This window comes from Girardinichthys multiradiatus, chromosome 10 (assembly GCF_021462225.1).
Source record: "Girardinichthys multiradiatus isolate DD_20200921_A chromosome 10, DD_fGirMul_XY1, whole genome shotgun sequence".
Lineage (NCBI taxonomy): Eukaryota > Metazoa > Chordata > Actinopteri > Cyprinodontiformes > Goodeidae > Girardinichthys > Girardinichthys multiradiatus.
In genome coordinates, this window is record NC_061803.1 from 15,636,437 (window position 1) to 15,652,248 (window position 15,812).

Genomic DNA, 15,812 nt, shown 5'->3' on the forward strand with positions numbered 1-15,812 from the left:
AACATAATCCTACTTCGCATTAGCACAATATTGCTTTCTGTAGCAGAACACACAACAACAACTGAGTTGTTTGTGTGTTGCTATCTTTTCCTACATTTAGCTTTATCCTGGATTTTTTTCCATTAAACTTTAAGTGAGCTCAGGACATTATGACTGCAAAGATATGGATCAGTGTGACAAAACAGAAGCAGAAGGGTGGCATTATTTAAATATTTAGTAATGAGATTTGTAGTGTGATCGATTCATGGGTTTAAAGTGGGGGTGGGATCAGTGATAAGCTCTGAGCTGCATCTGGTTTTTAATTTTGAGGGACAATTTGACAGTTATATTTAATAAATTAGAATACTCCAATGAGGTTTGTTGGTCAGATTAAAAGTACCTTTTTAAAAATGAGAACCTTTAAACAGATAAAAATACTTTCAATTAAGTCCACAATTCTGTAATAAAAATGGGATTGTTTTATTGATCTGATGTAATATTGTAATATTTAATGTCATGTTTTAAGTAGCTGTAGGAGGAACATCATAATTAACCAAAATAAAGGGTTGAAAATATCATTCTGTGTGTAATTAATCTATATAATGTGTTTCACCTAGTGAATTGAATTACTAAAACAAATGAACTGAGTTTAGGCAGGACAGGTACTAAAGGTAGATGAGTTAGAGTACCAGGGGTCAATCACCCAAAGCAACAGAAGAGATCTGTAACAAAAGGTAAGAGACAAGATTGAAACATAGAGTTAACATGTTGGTAGTGAGACCTACTGCGACGTGTGGTTTAGAGATGGTGGAACTCACAAAAAGATAGGAGGCCAAAGATATTTAAGTTTTCCATGGGTGTGACAAAAGTTATATCAAAAGAACAAGTTAAAGTTTTGAGAAAATGTGAGACAAAGCTAAGACGGTTTGGATATGCAGAAATGTAGTAAAGGAGGACATGCAGATGGTTGTGAGCCAGAAGAGGATGGTAGAGATGGGGTGAGATTGAAGTAGCAGATCTGCTAACCTAACATAAGCTACTTAATGGGTATTAAAGGCAGTAATGCCCATCTTTAAGAGACAATCTTGTTGTAGTTCATGGATAGATGAATGTAGATAGGTTAATAAACAGTCTGTTGAATCCAGCACAGAGCATTTTTGGACTTTTGCACATCAGCTCCTTAAACCCTCAGCTTTATGGGGAACCGTTTCATTCAAAATTAAATACATACTGCTATTGATAAATTATTAATAAATATTCCCATGAAATAAAACAAAAATAATTATGTAGAAAGAAATTTTCATCTTATTGTATTTAATTCATTTCAAGATTTATTTAATTAACTTAAAGTTTTATTTATTTATGTATTTATTTCATAATGCAGTTCTATTTTGAATGAAACTGCTCTCCATACAGCTTTGACATAAGTCCTGTGTTAAAAAGAAATCTCAAGAGGCGGTGCTTTAATACACTGACTTTACTCATTTTGGCTTTTATAAAGAAACAAATTCAGTGACAAAGGTGATCACAATGGGTGGCTCATGTGTTGGATATTCTAATCCAGTATAAACCTCGATGGTAAGTGCATAAGGCGAGTCAGTTGCTAATAACGTTCTTTTGCATGGTTAACAACAATTAAGAGAACCTCAAAAAAGCACAGCAAGAATTATCCAAAAAAGTTTGCCATCCCTTGCTCTTAAATAGTGAATGCAGCTGTATTTGACGTCAATTGAGTTGGGTGAAAACTTTGATAAAGAGGCAGAATTTATTTTCTGTTTTGAACCCCAAAGGTTATATATTGGCAGTGAAGCTAAATGGTAAGAAGTGTGTGGATGTGAAGTAAAGCTGAAGCTGACAATCCTCTTCACAAGTAAAAAAATAAGTTTGATGGTGTATAAGCAATCTTCTAGAGTGTTATCTTGTATTCTGTTCATCCTTCTTTCTCTCCTTTATTCTTTTTTCCCCACCTCTCTCTCTTTCTTGCTTCTTTTTTTTCCCCTTTTTGTTTCCGTCTTTGTGTCCATTGCAACTGAAATAATCCCAAACCAGTTTCTAATAAAGTTTTTTTTAGTTATATCAAGTGGAGCATTATAGCGTTAGCCGTAAAACTCCACTTGTGAAAGTAAATCTATTGGGCTTCTTCTTGGCACTCAGACAAAAATTCTGTCATGTCGGGACACGTAAAAAAAACGTTTTTAGGTGAGTAGTAACTCATGAGTTTGCACACATGACTTTCTCAAATAAATGTGTCTAAAGAAGTTACTGTCTTAATTAGCTGGGAAGTAACTCTAAGAATTAACACATGAACAGCATACCATGTGATAAATGGACTTAACTTACAAACGTTTCCAGTCATAAAGCCATTCCAAGTGCTTTAACTGTACACTGGAGTCACATTGACACCATAAACTCACCGGACCACTTTATTAGGTATACCTTGCTAGTACCGGGTTGGACCCCCCCTTTTGCCTTCAGAACTGCCTTAATCCTTCGTGGCATAGGCATTCAACAAGGTACTGGAAACATTCCTCAGAAAGTTTGGTCCATATAGACATGATAGCATCACACAGATGCTGCAGATTTGTCAGCTGCACATATTGGTGCGAATCTCCCATTCCACCACATCCCAAAGGTTCTCTATTGGATTGAGATCTGGTGACTGTGGAGGCCATTTGGGCACAGTGAACTCATTGTCATGTTCAAGAAACCAGTTTGAGATGATTCGTGCTTTATGACATGGCGCATTATCCTGCTAGAAGTAACCATCAGAAGATGGGTACACTGTGGTCATGAAGGGATGGACATGGTCATCAACAATACTCAGGTAGGCTGTGGTGTTGACACGATGCTCAATTGGTACTAAGGGGCCCAAAGTGTGCCAAGAAAATATCCCCCACAGCATTACACCACCACCACTAGCCTGAACTGTTGATACAAGGCGGGATGGATCCATGCTTTCATGTTGTTGACGCCAAATTCTGACCCTACCATCCGAATGTTGCAGCAGAAATCGAGACTCATCAGACCAGGCAACGTTTTTCCAATCTTCTATTGTCCAATTTTGGCGAGCCTGTGTGAATTGTAGCCTCAGTTTTCTGTTCTTAGCTGACAGGAGTGGCACCCGGTGTGGTCTTCTGCTGCTGTAGCCCATCTGCCTCAAGGTTCGATGTGTTGTGCTTTCAGAGATGCTCTTTTGCATGCCTTGGTTTTAACGAGTGGTTATTTGAGTTATTGTTGCCTTTCTATCAGCTCGAACCAGTCTGGCCATTCTCCTCTGACCTCTTGCATCAACAAGGCATTTGCGCCCACAGAACTGCCGCTCACTGGATATTTTCTCTTTTTCGGACCATTCTCTGTAAACCCTAGAAATGGTATTGCATGAAAATCCCAGTAGATCAGCAGTTTCTGAAGTACTCAGACCAGCCCGTCTGGCACCAACAACCATGCCACATTCAAAGTCACTTAAATCATCTTTCTTCCCCATTCTGGTGCTCAGTTTGAACTGCAGCAGATCGTCTTGGCCATGTCTACATACCTAAATGCATTGAGTTGCCGCCATGTGATTGGCTGATTAGAAATTTGCGTTAATGAGCAGTTGAACAAGTGTACCTAATAAAGTGGCTGGTGAGTGTATATACACTGACCTACAGACCAGCGAGATGCTTGAGGTTAAGTGCCTTGCTCAAGGGCACATAAACATGTGGAGAGGAGAACCTGGAATCAAACCCAGCAGCATGTGGGGGAGAGACAACACAAAGTAAATCAATCTTAAACAGCCGTAGAAAACTCCGGTCGACCCTGTACATTCCCCTGGCATCTAAGATCTCAGACATTACGATCTGTATTTCATTGACCAGATCACTAACAGTTTTAACTTAGATAGTCTGATGTTTGTTATTGTTTTTTTCACAATACATTTAGAAGTGATTTTTTAAAGTCTTTGATGAAAGCCATTTGATTGTACCCATGACTATGAAAAGAAAATGCTTCAAATACATTTTTTTTCAGGGCTCAGAACAATTCTGAGCCATGTGCCATCTCTTCTACTGATTGTCATAATACTGTAAGCGTTTACCCAAATTTCTCTTTTTAAAAATGTAGTGGATAAAATATATAATCTATACTGTTATATTTGTGGACCAAATGAGGGACAATTTCACCTCATAAAAATGTCATCACTGGCCTTGATTCATTTTCATTGGTATCAAGATCAGGTCATAACAGCAAACCCTAATCAACTGATCTCCAAAGCATTCTGAATTTGATCCAGTGGTAAAATCAGACATTTAATCTTGTGTTCTCAAGCACACAAAATGTTCACATTTTCAAAATGTTTCTCCATTTAAATGGCTACACATACTAGTACAGCTGATGGCAGCAAACCAATAAATAACATTTGTTTTTAACAATCTTCTGGGTGAAAAAAGTCTGTTTTAATTATGGCCATGATGGCAAGATTAACTGACGTCATCCTTCAGTGCCATTGTAATAGACTTTTAATTGCACATAATGGCTTCTACCAGTTAATCAACATTTATAGTGACTTCATGCCCATTTTAATGATGCAGGCCAGGACAGCTCCACAAACCAGCCTTATGGTCTCTGTTGATGCAGAGCAGGCTGCCGTGGAGCCAGGAAGAGGATCAAAGCAAAGTGTACAAGCTTAAATAGGAAGCTGGTGTTTTCATTTCATGTGGAAAGAAGCCAAGACTTTACTACCATAGTTCAAATGTACAGGAGATACTCAAAGAACCTAAATAATCTGAAGTTTTTCTTGTCATAAAATGTTGTTGATCTTTCATCTCACAGGACATAGGAATCTAATATGTTTCGAGTTTCTTTTTTCAAGTGACGAAATAATGGATGCCAGCAGCCTCTTTGTAAAAAAAAAAAGAGGTTTGATGTTATTGAAAGCGATATGTTTCACACAGCCTTATTTTGAACACCAGCTTTCAACATGGTTTCTTCTTTATACCCTGGCTCAATCCAGCCATCTGTCACTCTGTTCTGCCATCATTAGTGAACATATCAACATACTTGAACTCGTCCGCATGAGATGGAGTCTGATCACCAACCTGCAGTAATCATTCTACCTTTTCCACATGAGAGCTATGGCCCCCAGGTTTGGAGGAACTGATTCTCATCCCTGCTGCAACCACTTCAGTTTGTACTGAAGGTCATGGAGTAAAGACACCAACAGAACATCTTCTGCAAAAGGCACAAAGGACTCCCCTGAAGACCCCAAACCAGATACCCCCATCTCCACCACTGTGCCCAGAACACTGCATGCAAGATCTCTGATGAGGGCGGGTGTGCAGACACAGAGGATGTGGATACAGCCTGACCCAGGCCACTTTCCTGCCGCAACATGAGCAGAAGTGTTTTTCAGAACCATGGACAACTCCAATAGGATATAGAGCCATAAAGATCTACTCAAAGAGAAAGTAACACTGATCACCCTGAAAGCAGCAACAGTGAGTAAGAGTCACACATGAGGCGGCTCCTCAGTACCACATAGAGGACTGGGATAACACCTGTTGAAAAGCAGACTAGTGTTGTGGTCTGCATTTTTAAAAACGGGAACCAGAGATTGTTCCAACCATCAGGAGATCACATTTCTTAGCCTGGTAAGGTTGCCTCTGAGGTTTCAAACCCCACTCATCAAGGGCTGGTGCCCTATAACTTTAACATGGATCTATGTTTCAAGACACCTGAGCCAAATAATAAGGTAAATATTGGGACACTGTAGAACTTAACCACAAGCCCTGGAGGAAATGCATCCATTTGATTCAGGTGTTTGCAACAAGGACATGTCCAAAACTCTCAGAATACCAGCCCTTGATCACTAGAGCTTAAGACCACTGCTCTAGGGTGTTTGAATCTTTATTTGTTAAAAGCAATTCAGTCTAGCAGAATTAGGAGGAAAATGTAGTAATTTTCTGCTACTGCAATTTCTCTTCAGAATTTCCTTGGCACTTTGTCATCAAATTCATTGTTGTTTGTCTATTGTTGTTAATTGTTCTTTCAGTGAAACAAGATGCATTATAAATTCTGTATTCAAAGCAGATTGGATAGTCAGGCAATGCATCTTTAAAATTCTCTTCTGGAAATTGGCTTGGCATACCTAATTCAGAGTGTTTTGCTTCTTTAACTCCCTTTTTTGACTATGAGCTTTTTAGGGCATTTATTTATTTATTGCACTGAGCTGTGACTCCACTGTGAATACATCTGAAATTGATTAATAATGTGCTTCTAAGGATTACGTAGGTGTTGCACATCTGAGGCTGTGTGAGAGCCAAGTTTCAGATGTAATCAGAGGAAGGCTCTCTGTGGATGTCTGCGGTCAACTTGTCTGCAAGCTTGCTACGTGATAAGCCTGCAGGGAATACATCTATCTGTCAATGATGATCTACTATGCAAAGAGAGAAGTCATCTGTATGGCCCCACTGTGAACAAGAATCAATTTCCTTCCATATACTTTAATTATTTTAGGTTTATATGGCAAGAAAATATGTTACTGAAAATAAAAGTCTGCATCTGTGACAGTGTAGACTGATCAGAGGTAAGATTATGACCATCTGCCACATCCTTTGTGTGCTGGAAGATGCCAGGTGGGGTCTCTATCGATCTGAATCATTTGTCCAGAACATCTTACTGGATTGAGCTGTAGGGTATTTGGAGGTCAAGTCAACACTTCAAACTTCTTGTTGAGGCCCTGAACCATTTAGCTTTGTAGCAGGGTGCATTATTCTGCTGAAACAGGCCTCAGCCATCAGGGAATAAAGTTTTCATTAAATTGAATACATGGTTTCCAACAATTCTTAGGTAGGTTGTGTCAAAATAACATTCGCATAAATAGCTGGGCCCAAGTTCTCCAATCAGAACAATCCATCACACTGCCTCTGCTTTATTGCCTTCTTCCTATTGTGAATCCTGAATCCATATGTTGGTCAGGTAAGCGATGCACACACACACCAAGGCATCCACATGATATAAAGCAAACAGTGGTCCATCAGACCATGTCAACTTCCTTCATTGCTCTTAGGTCCACTTCTGATCTTCGTATGACCCTCTGCCGCTTGACACGTACAGGCGTTGGACAATGAAACTGAAACACCTGGTTTTAGACCACAATAATTTATTAGTATGGTGTAGGGCCTCCTTTTGCGGCCAATACAGCGTCAATTTGTCTTGGGAATGACATATACAAGTCCTGCACAGTGGTCAGAGGGCGCTGTGAGCTGTCGGACTAGGACCACCAAGAAGAATGCAGAGAGAGAAGAAGAGTGTGCTTGCGGTTGTGTGTTTTGGCAGTATGCACAACAGCGACAGGGGAGGAAGTTCAGCTGGCCAACTTACATTTAACGTGCAATCAGTGTGCAGTACAGTTATTAAAAACTCCGCTGCTTCGGCAATCTGGTCCCTTCATTATTATAGAAGTCTCACCCCCCGTGACACACAAGGACAGGGAGATAACCCCGAAGTGAACAACCATTTGGGCCCTGGAGGAAGCATCTCCCCTGTGTTTCCCAACCATGGTCAGGAAACGGAAGCAGAAAGGATTAACACCTGGCTCTCAATATTCTATTTAAATGCCTCTTACTAATGAGATTTCCTTGCAATGCCAGGCTTTTCAGAATCTCTTTGTAGCTCCTCTGCAGCCTAAAATAAAACTCGATCAGACTGTCCCTGTCCATCCCGTTGTTATTTTGTTCTTCCGTATGTTTGAGAAAGTGCGCTGTTTTAGTATTTTGTGCACACATTATATCTATGTCATGGCAACAAATTAGCATTTTGTGCGCACATTATATATATTTCATGGGCACAAATTAGTATTTTGTGGGAACAAATTAGTATTTGGTACCCACGCTATATATATTTTTTTTTCCCCATGTCAGTTCCCAGGTGCCGTAGTTTCACATTTTGCCGCAGCAGAAAAAGGATGTTGGAGCTGTGGTCTTGGCAGGTTTTGAGACAAACATCCTTAGTCCAACCGAGACAAGACCAAATAAAAATGTAGTTGAATCTAAGAAATGAGTAGAATAAGTGATGAACTAAAAAAAAATTGTAACACTAAGTGGATATAAACAACAAGAAAATACACTTTCATTTGAAACTTTACAAATCTGTCTCAGGACTGGCAGTGAGCACCAGTACCGGACCTGTATTTTCAACAGGCAACGCTAGTTGAAGATGATGTCCAGAGTAGTTAGTTGTTGGTTGACGACCTCCTTGGGAGACTTCCATTCTGGTGGAGCAGATTGTTAACTTTGCAACACTGTCAGCCCTTGTCCTTCCCCTAGAGTTATTATCCTATGGTGATAAGCCCCTCAACAGTTGTATTGCCCTGGAATTCAACTATGCTGTTGGTATTATGAGGTAGTCGTGTGTGTATAGAGGAAAGAGCTACATTTTTCTAAGATTTTCTTTTAATCATTCTTCTCTTTCCTTATGATTTTGCGACCACTTGGTCATCTTCAGAATCTTAGGCAAAGTCATCTTTTTCAGACATTATCAGAGCAAATTTAACTGGTGTTCCAAGTCTTATTTAAACAAAGTTTAAAGAAGATGGAAATAAACACCTTTTCCTATTACAAGACAGAAGAATCAAAGGAAAGGAGCAGCACTTCAAACCACTTTGACAACAACAGATAATTATAGAAATACAATTTACAACACTCTGCTGCACCATATTTAAATCATTTTCAAAGAATAAACAACGTCTGGTTTTTCCCACTTCAATTACCTCTAAGGGCTTCAAAACAAACTCACTGTGGTGTGTGTTACATTTGTTAGCCACTGTCATCCTCTAAGATCTTTCTTTGGAAAATCTTAAACAAACGAGTCTGAGAATCTACAAATATCTGTCACAACAAACCATTTCAGAAAATGTTAGCTGCAGGTCTGAGCAGATACATTGATTCTGGTAATGAAGATGTCAGAGAACTCCTCCGCATTTCTACATACTGTTAAATATTAATGACTACAGGAGGAATACCTGACGTTAAAGTTCAGTCAAAAAGTGAATAGATAAGGCTCCTTCATTAGTTAAAAAGTGAACACACACAACCTTTACTAAAGCTGCAAAAAACTTAACAGTCAGTGCATTTTGACTTTACCTTGTACATTTAAAGTATGTTGTTAATTTCAACACAACCTTGTAATTTGAAGCAAAATCTGAATACATTTCTTCATTAAATGCAGTTAAAATTTAAAAATGCATTCCTTTTAAGAATCAACCTGAAGTGTCCAACCTAATTTACTGTACACTTGAGCAGCTGTTCTGGGAGCAGCAAGAATCCCCAGTAGGTTTCATTTTCTCGTCTGGTATCTAAAATGAAATTTTCTCACATTCTACTGAAGACTGGGTCGGTGAAGGAACAGGACAGAGGATATAACCTTAACAGGCCTGTGTGCTACTATGACCCATATTTATAAGCTTTATGGGCCTTCTAGGCCTCTTTCCAGGCCTTTAAACCAGAACAGAGGGACCATACCCAAGCTGACACCATCTGATCTTACTTTTAGTTTGCTTTAGACAGACTAAAAGATTTTAATCATATTTATAGACTGCTGCAAATTAAAGCATTCTTTTATATGAATGAAATCATAAAATAAAAGTTACCTTGTTAACTCTGGTCTGCAGTTTTGAAGTCCACCTTAAAAGGTTAAACTCTCTGAAAGATTACATACATACTACATTTTTCATTTCCAAATCCAAACTGATTTTTTGATTTCTCCAGCTGCTTTTGTAAAATTCTAAATATTTGAGGACATCACATTTATTTAGTCAAGTTTTATTATCCATTTGTTCCTCAAATGATGAAACAATATGATCCTGAAGTTGGATTCTGATTTGGGAGTGTAGTAAATGGCTATTTCTGTGCTGTTTTACTGCATCTGAACAAACTTGGGTAGGCTCGGCTTCAAAATTTACACTTGGACTTGTCAAATCTGGGTTAGATTTATTGCTCATCTAAGAGTATCTAGAGGCCAAAAGCTTAGTAAATTGGTCGTTTTAGAAATATTTTTGTATAGATGTGTATTTACTTCTGTGTTTTGCCAGTAACTATAATATTCAATTGGATGCACAAAAACATCCCAAACCGCAAGCTTTTATTTGGCTAATCACATAAGTGAGGTCATCTAGATAGACATCAGTATAAAAAGCCTATATATTTAGAAATAAATAAATATAGTCTCAAATGGAATAGAGTCTGGAGTTTTTGTACTAATTCTGATTTGGATAATCACAAACTCAATTCCATACTTTTCCAAACTTTAAAGGAACCCTGAAAGATGAAGTTGGAATTCCCCTCGGATGTTGGTTGTGTTTAGCTCAGTGAACTAATGATCCAGCCAAATTCACTTTCCTAGGGTTCTAATTAGATGTTTAACAGCTGCTTATTGTTGTACTGAATCAAAATGAGTTCCTTTGTGTGCCAAACAATGGAAACAAGTCCACTTCAGGCCTGCTCAGACATAATATTAAACCACTTTGTTGCATTTTTAGATACAAAAATTGATCTTTATTTTGTGTGCTGTGAAAAGGAAAAGGCCACCTGACAGTTTTGTACAGTTCTGGAAAGTATTTTTTGGAAAGCCGAGTCCAATTTCACCACGTGACTCACAGTGATGAAAAACACTTTTTGTCAATTATCCCAAACGCTTGATGGCAGTTGTAGCTGTCAATATTTCTTCACATAATTTTAGTCCCCATTTCTACACTAAATGGTTATCACATGGTGTAAATGAATGCTTTATGAAACGTGACTATAAGTAAAGGCTTGGGTTTACCAACGAAAAAACTCAGAAGGAAGACCCTACTAAAGAAACTGGTGCCTGCTATAGTAGTGTTTTAGCCTGTAAATCCATCTGAAAAATGTTACAAACCACAGAAAGGTTATTATAGCTAGGGATTTTCTTCAAATGTTTCACACTGAAAATTTCCGGATTTTTAATCAATTTCCAGACCAGTGTTAAAGTCCGGATACAACCAACTTAAGACAACAGAAAACAATAGTCATTCCTACCATGAATTAATTTTTAAATATTAAAATTTCTATCTTCCACAAAATATTGCATCTTTAAATACAAATATTTTTCCTACCACAAAAATACTACAACAGTCTATGAGCGAGAGGTGGGGCACACCCTGGACAGGTCGCCAGTCCATCGCAGGGCAACACAAAAACAAGCATGCACACTCTTTCACACATCAAGGGCAATTTAGATTGACCAGTTAACCTAACAGGCATATCTTTGGACTGTGGGAGGAAGCCAGAGTACCCCATGAGAACCAACACATGCACAAGGAGAACATGCAAACTCCATGCAGAAAGACCCTTGACCTGGAATTGAACCCAGGACCTTCTTGCTGCAAGGCAACAGTGCTACCAACTGTGCCACTGTGCCAACCTAAAAAAGGTGAAAAAAACTACATTGAAAACAGGTCCGTGTAATTAAAAGCAATACAAACAGGTGCGGATTGTGACACAAACAGCATATACTTTTATATATACTGATTCACTTTATTTAAGTTTAATAATCAGATAAAGGTTAGGGATAAATGCTTTAATGCAGAAATGGAGGATTATCTTTTATTTCATCTATCCATTGTTTATACCTACTTATTCTTGCAGGGTTGCAGGTGCCTATCTCCAGCAGTGATTGGGTGAGAGACAGGGTACACCCAGGATAGGTCACAATTCTTTCACAGGGCAACACAGAGACATAAAGGACAAACATGCAAGCACTCATTCATACCTAAGGACAATTTAGAGAAACTAAGTAACCTAAAAGTCATGTTTTTTGGACTATGGGAGGAAGCCAGAGTAGAGAGCATGCAAGAACATGATGTAAATTCCATGTAGAAAGACCCAATGACGGGAATCGAACCCAGGACCTTCTCACTGCAAGGCAACAGTGCTACCAACTCTCTCATAGTGTGGCCCATCCTTTAATCCTTGCATTTGCTTTGATTCAAAACTGTGCCCCCCCTCCAATAATGTGCAGCATATTGTCTTAATAACTTAGTTACCTAACTGTTTGGCTAGTAACCAAGGTAAATACTATAGATGTCTACTTGTGTTTTTGGCTTTGGAATCTGAGTTCACTGCATTAACACCTAGTTTACAACTTATACAGTATATACAGTAAGTATAAGTAAGTATAAAGTAAGTTTTATAGTGGCTCCCAAACAAGCATTGGTAAATAAAACAAAGTCCCATGAGGAAGAAGCTGGGTGCAGAACGTAAGCCCATTTCAAAAGGCTTAATAAATCACTTCAGATAGAGCTGTTGTGGCACATCGTAACTATCTGAAATCTTTGGCCAAAACCACACCACACAAATTGATGTTTCTCAGTGCATTTCCCGCTATAAATAAATGAATAGTTATATCATTTTTAGATGTTAACGAAGAAATTTCAGGTTTAAAATGGAGAATCTGGAAATATTTAGGACTTCATATGCTCTAATATTTCGATGATTAAGACTTGTTAAGACCCTGCAGAATCTTGCAGAACCCAAGTACCGACCAAGGAAAACCTGGTCGATGCATCTCAGCTCTGTTTCACAAACTTTAACAAAGCAGAACCTCCCAGAGGTTTGTGAAGATAGATTATGATGGATTAAAATGTACCTGTAACTAGTAGCCGATTTTTGTTTTAAGTCTCAAATTAATTCATTCCAATACTGAGTGCAGTATGTATTTTACATACTGTATGTTAGGTGGTAAAAGGGTTGATTTCAGCATTAGAATGCATAAGATGCATAAGGAATGCATAAAATGCTTCCTTTGCAGGAATGAAGCTTCATAATCTACCTGAAAAGCTCTTAGGCAGACATTTTATTCAAGGAAATCATTTCTGGTTAAATTTAATTATACTGGCTCACTTTGAAAGGAGGTCTAACCCTGTGATAAATTATTTTTCATTATATAAAAACTAGGAATCCCGGTAACCTGCAATTGGTTTTATCATTTCAGCTCTGAAGCAGTTCCACGCTGTTGCTCCACAATTATAAGCAGACTGAGAATATGGGTTTTAATATTATCAGTCTTCTCTCAGGTTCCTCTCACTATTAATGCGACAGAAACAAACAGCTGATCATTGTGAAGTCAAGCACCCATTGTGTTCTAATCCTTGATATATATCTGAGCAGTCACACATGGCTGGGCACTGCATTATCACCTTCTTGCTGCTTTTATTCACCTGAAATTGAAAAGACAAAAAACGTGGCTCCTCAGACAATTTAATGGACCAACAAGCGGGCATTTTTTGCACTATAAAACCGGTCTCACCTAGATTAAGCAACACCCCACACCCCCACCCAGTGCACACTGACTCAGTGATTGCTGCCCGTTATATTTCTGTCACCTGAGTGGAAACCCAACAGCAGACATATAGATATCTAGAGGTATAGGTAGAGAAGGAAGGGCTGGGGAGATAGACGTGCATGCCTGACCTGCATGCCAAATAGCCATCTTTGTGCCCACCCACCTCCCTCGCCAACACTTCATCTGGCTCCAAACACACATGTGCTTTCTTACATGGTATGTTTCCTCCTGGGCTTCCACATGTGCATACAAGCATTCTCACATCCCAATTCACACTGCGGCAACTCAGACACATCTGACCCTCACCTGCCTACATGTAAGGAAACGAGACCCTCCCCTGAAAACACGCAGATTACAATCAACACCGGGAGGAGAAGAAATGTGTGCTCACTGAACAGCTTCAGCTCAGCATAAAGAGGAGGCAGGTAAACACTGATGTCCATCATGCAGAAACATATCCGTCACAGAGAGCCTGAATGAAAGCCTCGTCTGAAGGATGGAAGGAGCAGGTTAGAGAGTTACCGTTTGCACTTAGTGACTCTGCATCTTCACGCTCCACATGCATCCCTCTTCTTGCTCCCCTCTTTCCATTTCCTTTTTTTTCTTCTTCTTCACTGCGGCTCAGTGTATTCCCGCGCCCAGAGGATCTGCCAGTCCCCCCTCGCTGATTCTGGTAGTAGCGCCTAAGAGGCACTGTGCATGTCTCTCGACCCCTCCTCCTCCCGTCCGTCACAATCTATTTCCCCTCCGTCGAAACGATGAAGAAGCCCTTTCCTCCTCCTCCTCTTCTGGTTTTTTATTCCTCCGCTGTTGTTTCCTCACACTTGGTACAGCATGTTCATTGCCAACCATATGATATCACACATTGTCCTTATATGGGAAGCAGGGGGTTGCCGTGACAACAGCTGACTCCACCTGTTTCCACCTCTTTTTCAAATTTTAAATAAGACAAATGGTGTGGCTCGGATGCACAGAGGCTGGATGGGGAAAGCTCTGAGTGGGTGGAGGGGAAATGATGAGACCGAGAAAGGGCAGAGGTTGCAGAACTAAACATTGGGGATATTTCACAGCCTCTTCTTTAATGCAACCACCGAATAAAACAATCCAGTGGAAATGATGTAATTTCCTCAAAATGTTCTTGAGACATTTTGATTGTGTTTTTAGAGGGAAAAAGTTGAGGAATTAAAGTCTCTCCAGCTGTATGAAGGAAACCAAGTGTGTTTGAGCAGTGAGTCAGTTGACCAAAGACTTGTAACCAATGTTATAACAAGGTAAGATTTTTAAACCTCTAACACTTTCCATCAGTTTAATGTAATTTCAGTGAGATGCCAGAAAAAAAAGTGTTGGCAATAGTTTTCGTCAGGTGAGGACTCTGGTAACACTTGAATTAATAAGAAACCAATTTATTTCAAGTGTTCCAGGACTCTTCACCTTACCAGGTCTTTGTGCCTTCCTATGCACCATGGAAATAAGTGCCTTTGGAATGCTGCCCCTACCCCACATGTTGCTGCACACTGCTGATCAGCTGGCTGGGAGAAAGCTACTGCACCTATTTCACACTTACAGGAAGGAGAGGTTTGCAAAAAACACACAGTCATGATCTGGGCACTAAAGAAGCTCCCACTATCAGACTAATGTAAATCTGTTTAAAGAAATGACAGCTAGCAACTTGAGCAGGTCATATTAGCCTTAGTTTATATCAACTTATTATACTCCTGGTGTTCCTCTAACAAATAGGTTTGCATTGGGTATTTCATGTCAAATTAAATTCTTCTAACAATAGAAAATGTTTGGTACTGCACAGGTTTTAAAACTAAAGTTTTGCAAAAAGAGGATGGATACATTTTCTTCTAAGGGATGTTATTTATGAAAAGTGGCTTTAAAAAGTACATAATATCCAACCTAATGACAAGTCAAATAGAGCTAAAAAATACTACTGGTACTTTTAATGTCATTTTATTTTGGAAATCAAATGCAATTTTTCAATGAAAAAAGCTTAGAAACTGCTAAAATCTGTATTTGTCATTGTATCGATATTTTGTAGCCAAAGTTATTAAGAGCAATTGTTGCCACTTGTGACTCTGGAGCCACAGTTTGTAGACCCCTGATCAAGTCCCACAAAATTTCTAAACCTTTCTGAATAATCAGAACTAACTTTCTAAAACATGCAAAAGTTATGTAGAAACAACAAATATGTTTTGGCTCCTATACAGTAAGGCAAAAAGCAATATGCCTACGTGCTAATTCATCATTTCAAGCTACAGCCAAGAAACAGCTGTTTAAACGCGATCGAACTATGGTTAAAGTTACATGGTAAAAGATATTGTGCTAAAAAATGTGTCCATGCTGAAAACCTTGAAAGCAGTGTGCTTTACAATTTGTTTTTGCTCAAAAATGAAAAAGCTTGCTGTGTCAATCATCCAGTTTATAGCCAAAAGCTGTGCCAACCACATTTATAACAACATGGAGGCAATAGCTGTCAGAAACTGCTTTTT

General features: G+C 39.0%; 1 protein-coding gene across 1 annotated transcript in view; it reads right to left on the bottom strand.

Moving 5' to 3' along the window:
• Positions 1–15,812, bottom strand: part of zgc:114120 (uncharacterized protein LOC619267 homolog) — a 148,727-nt gene that overhangs the window by 67,035 nt on the left and 65,880 nt on the right. The gene's annotated exons all lie outside the window — the stretch shown is intronic.